Consider the following 5,898-nt stretch of genomic DNA (forward strand, 5'->3'; position numbering starts at 1 on the left):
AAATTACCAGATTTTACCACACCTTTTGAAGTAGTTACTGATGCCAATGGGTTTGCCTTAGGCGGTGCTCTTATATGCAGAAAGGTCATGCAGTGGCCTATGAATCCAGAAAGCTTAGAACACATGAGAGAAATTATGCCATCCATGACTTGGAGTTACTCTCAGTAGTTTATGCTCTGAAGTTGTGGAGACATTATCTTTTGGGACAGAGGTTCACCTTAATGATAGATCATCAAAGTGTGAAGTGGATCTTCATCCAAAGGGATCTCAACATGTGTCAAAGGAGATGGATGCAAACCCTGCAGGAATTCAATTTTGAAATTAAGTATCAGCCAGGGAAAGAAACTGTGGTGGCAGATGCGCTCACCAGAAAAGCCTCCTTGCTTGCAATTTCGGTGGTGTCAAATCCATTAATAATTGAAGCAAGGGAGAGAATCATGCAGGACAAATTCTTTGCCCCTATTGCTACCCTTCTAATGCAGGAAAGCAAGACTCCTCAGGAAATGAGTTGAGTTCTTGGGTACAAATTGGATGAAGGATGCATGTATTATAATAATCGGCTATGCATTCCCAATGATGAGGGAATAAAGAAGGGAAGGATTCTGAGAGAAGCCCATGATAGCTTGATAGCTGGACATCCAGGGTTTATAAAAACCTATATGTCTGTAAAGAAAAGCTTCTTTTAGCCAGGACTCAAAAAAGATGTACTTGATCATGTGCGGCAATGCTTAATGTGTCAGAGAATCAAGGCGGCAGAGAGAGTCAACATGCCAGGAAAACTGCAGCCTCTAGACATTCCACAAATGAAGTGAGAATGTATCAGTATGGACTTTGTCATTGGATTACCTTCAGTGCAATCAGGTTACAACTCCATTTTTGTGGTAGTTGACAAACTAACCAAAGTTGCCCATCTGATTCTAGTAAAAGAAAAATACACTGCAGTGGATGTTGCCAGAGTTTTCCTTAAAGAAATCTTCAGATTTCATGGCTTACCCAGGAGGATAGTAAGTGACAGAGATCCCAAGTTCACATCAAAATTCTAGACTTCATTCTTTGAAGTAGTAGGAACTTTCTTGGATCTCAGTATAGCCTATCACCCCAAAACAAATGTCCAGACTGAAAGAGTGAATCAGGTAATAGAAGACATCCTTCGATCATGCTCTAGCAAGGAACCCAAGAAGTGGTTAAGCCATTTGCATCTGCTTACAATGCTTCTTATCTCATCGAAGCATTGGGATGAGCCCTTAGCTCTGTATGGAGAAGATTGCCTTACCGACCCATTAATCAGAGTCAAAATGTCTAGACAAATGCTTGATGACATGGACCAGCAAATGCAATCAATTTTTAAAGATATTAAGGCATCCCAAGATAGGCAAAAGCAATATGTAGATAAAAAGAGATCAGAGAGAGAGTTTGAAGAATCAGATATGGTCTTCATTCGAGTACGACCAAAAAGAAGTTCCTTATCTTTAGGGAAGTACAAGAAGCTCTCTCCTAGATACTGTGGACCATATGCTGTTATAAATTAAGTAGGTGATCTAGCTTATAAACTTCTTCTGCCTCCCATCTCAAGGTACATAATGTATTCCATGTCAGTTTGCTTAAGAAATATGTACCCAGTCCGAGTCACATGCTTGATGATAAACAATTGATTTCTCCAACTCAAGGCCATATGGTACTCCAACCTCAAGAAATCCTTGACGTTTGGGAAAAGGTTCTTAGGAGCAAAGTCCTCAGAGAGTTTTTAGTCAAGTGGAAGTTCTTCCCTCTAGAAGATGCCACCTGGGAGAAAGAAGAAGAGTTGGCAAAAGATTACCCCCACTTTGCGAGATGAGGACATCTCGCGTTTTTTAAGTGGGAGAGGATGTAAGATTCCTCCTCGGCCTGAATAATGAATAAGCTTTTACCTCAATCCCCTGTAATCATTCCCTATTTCAGAATGTAAGAAAATATTATTTTTCCTTGTTTTTGCCTAGAGAGAAGAAAAATTCTAGAGAGAGTTAATTCAATATTGAGATATTTTTAGATATAAAAATTCTCCTAATATCTAAAATATATTTCCCTAAAATAGAAGTTCAAAATAAATTCTCCAATGTACATTAGGAATCAATTCGAAATGATATAAGGGACCTTAGCCTAAGGGTCTAGATTTTCAGAAATTTTTGGATTATGATCCAATTAAGGTTCCTATGGGCCAATAGGATTAATCCAAGTGTTGGGATGAGATAAATCCAAAGAATAAAAGAAAATACCCATAAATGAGTAAATTCTCACATAAGGTTAGTTGATTGAGTACAAGGTTTATTAGTTAAAAATTAAGAGATATTACTTAAAAAATGAGATATTTTGAAAAAATGATGAATTTTTGACACCTTGGTAAGGAAGGGGGGACCTTTGAGGTAGGCACCTCCTTCACATGTGTGGAAAGGTTTTTTAATTCAAAAAAAATTGTGATATTTTTATCTCTCCTCTCAAACTGAATCAAAAGAGGAGCCAAATTTGGTCCAAATCTTGTCCAAATTCAGTCAAACTGAAGCTGGAAAATTCTAGAACCCAGTTGGACTCAGTTAGTGACCTACCTCACCTATAAATGGACCCTCATTCTTTTGTATTCTCATCTGTGAACTATACCATGCCAGTATTTCATTAAAATAATCATATTTTCTATTATCCCTTAAAAATCCTCTACTTTTGGGGAGCTTGGAGCTTCTCTCTCTCCTGAAAAACTCTTGGAGCTCTCTTCTCCACTTGCTAAACCAATTGATTTGTTGGGGGCTTCACTTCTAGAAAAGAAGCAAGCTACTCCTTGAGGTAAGAATGAATTTTATGGTTTTTTTTGTTAATATTCTCAAATGACTCCTCTTCTCAACCCCTCTCAAGCTTGAGAAGTTTTTAATTGGTTGTTTTAAATTCAAATCAAGCTTTCCCTAAGAATTTTAATGTGTAATCAAGAAAAAGTTAATCTTTATGCTTAGTTAGAATGCTTCTCATTGATAAATTCTTATTTCAAAACCAAACTCTAAGCTTGTTAAGCTAGAGAATAAGAAAATGATATTTTTATGCTTTTATGTTAACAAAATAATGGTAAATTCTTTAAGAATATTTGTAAGTAATTAAAAACTACTTTAAGTGATTCTAAATGAGAAAGAGATAATCCTATCAATTTGGGAAAAGAGGAATAATGGAAATAGCTTAATCTAGTAGAATAATCCTAATTAAGTTTATGATTATGATTTAAATTATGATTTAAATTCATAGTTTAGATTTAAGCTTAAGAGTAGATCTTCTATTATATTTGCATTACAATGTTTTATTCTTTTGAGAAAAAAATTAAAAATTATCAATAATAACGAAGCTATGTTAAAATTTTCAAAAAAATACACATCTTATTTTTATGCATAATGCTAAAAGAGGACTTCCTACCATATTCTAGGATTGGACATCCTATGCAAAAAGAATGATTTTCATCATATTCATGTGAAATCAATTTTAGTATTTATGAATAAATATTTTTAAAAAAATAAGAAGTTTTAGATAATTTTTTTTTATGCATAAGAAATTTTTAAATGATAAAAGAGGAATTCCCATGACATTTAGAATTTAAATATTTAAATACAAAAAGAAGAATTTTTGGCATATTTAAAATAATAGATATTTTTATTTAATTCAAAAAAGATAAATTTAAGATAAATTTATTTTTATGTATAAGAATTTTTAAATGATAAAAGAGAAATTTCCATGGCATTTGGAATTCAATCATTTAAATGCAAAAAGAGAAATTTTAAGCATATTCAAAAAATAGATATTTGTATTTAATTTAAAAGAAGAATTTTAATGGTATTTTAATTAGAGAAAGGTTTAAATTAAATTTCGGTGACAAAAGAAGAATTTTCACCATAAATCCACCTAGAAAATTAGGGTTGATAATTAAATTGGTAGAAAGAATATTCCTAGATATTTTATGTGAATAAATCACCAAATTGATGTTTAAGCAAAATTAGATTATTGGAAGAAGAGTATTTTTATAAAAATCCAATATTCTCATGTAGAAACATTTCTTAATCTATTATGGTTAGGAAGGAATGAAATTCATAAAGTTGGAATTTTCCTTACGGTTAGAAGTTCAGTAGATGTTTATCTGAAGAAAATCCTTGGAATCAAAGTTAGAAGTAAACCGAATAATTTTGGTTAGACCACGACTGTAAGAATGGTGACCAGTAAATTACTTGCCCATCTCTCAATCTGAATGCAAAAAGCTCGTGAGACCAATTCCAATTCTTGACACAAAGAATAGACTACCGTTGAATTAGCATAGTTTTCCCTTAACCAAAATCACCAAGAATCTAGTTGGAAATTCAGTCAAATTATGGGTAGATTACCCTCATGAGAGATCAATGATTCTCATTAAGAAAATATGGATTAAAGGAAAAGGGTTTTGTAGAACCAATCTCGAACCGAGAATTCTACTTGCATAGAACCTCTATTTTCTTTAAAAGGACTGTTTTATGCCAGAATGCTCGAGGAAGCATTTGGTATGTGTTTAACTAAGGAGAGACTCGTTGCAACAGCTGGCAGGGAGTCGTCGAGGGATGTCGCTCGCGGCAAAACCTACCGAGATCTTGACCAGCCTTAGTATGGTTAAAATGGTGCGCTTCTGATACGATGGGCGAGGACCGACGAAGCGATCCCTGAGTGAAGTGCTAGGACACCTAAGTAGGATCCTAGAAGGTTCTGACCAAGTGATGCACGGGCTCACGGTTGCTAGGACACCCATCATACATCGATGAAGATACGGATGAACCAAAAGAATGACTTTTGTGAATGGAATTTCGATATTGGATCTCGTTGGTTGACCAGTTGGTCTTCAACGGAGAGTCCGGATGATATATTTTATAAAACAATGGACTCAATATTTTGGAGGACTATGATCGGTAATACTATGATTTAATTGAAGGATTGTTTTAAAGACAGCCGAATCTATTATAATGGCAATTTCATATTGGGTGTGTAAGTGGTATGCCTACCTTAAATTTTACTTGAAGCGCCGGCTAGGGGACCTGGGAACTCTTTTCCTTGGTACACGGGCAAAACATAACCAAATTTTATAAAGGAATCCCACCAATACAGTGGTTGGGTGGTTGCCTAACCCATGGGCCGGTAGGCTGGATCGGGGGATTCTTGCGATACAAATAATTACGATTAAGTTACGTTAGTTAGATTAAGTCTTAGAAGACCCTTGTTCTCTGTGGGAGGGAATCAGCGGGCTGTGCCTCGCTAAAGGAGGAAAAAAGCGGTGATTCTATGGACCAAATGCAAGTCCCTTCTTTGATCTGACCATGTGACTTTCGAGTTCGGTCGGATCAGTTTAGTTAGTTAAGACTTTGACTTGTTAGATCAATTCTCCCGTTAGATGATTTTCCTGGTGGAATCGCCCGTGCCTTCCAAGCAAGGGAAGTTTTTCCAGGTTCGGTTTCGGAGGAACCGCCGGGCTAGTCTCTTGTCCGGACATCCGCCGTGGGGCGAGGCCCATAGTGTGGATCCCTGCCCCGCGCGAGAGGCTGACGCTGCTTCCGCCACCAGTGCCCTCGGAGGGGCCATCACAAAGGGAGCGGGGGTCTCACATGGTGACACAGTTCAATAGTTCTGCTCCCCTGGGTTGCTCCCCTGGGTTAACTCTAAGAATTCATTCATCTTGGTTTCCAAAAAGCCGGGAGGACATAATCTCTTCCTTAGGTAAATCTTGAGATCATTCCATGTCTGGGTGTTCCGATCCAAACGGTTTGTCTGGGTGTTCCGATCCAAACGGTTTGTCTCGCAGTGGTTTCTCCATGCCACTCTTGCTGTTTCTACTATCTTCAGCCTTGCATGAGTCATTTTACTTTTTCTATTGTACCTGGT

The sequence above is a fragment of the Cibotium barometz genome, chromosome 13, assembly GCF_041138505.1.
Source record: "Cibotium barometz isolate CiBa-2024 chromosome 13, ASM4113850v1, whole genome shotgun sequence".
Taxonomy (NCBI): Eukaryota; Viridiplantae; Streptophyta; class Polypodiopsida; order Cyatheales; family Cibotiaceae; genus Cibotium; species Cibotium barometz.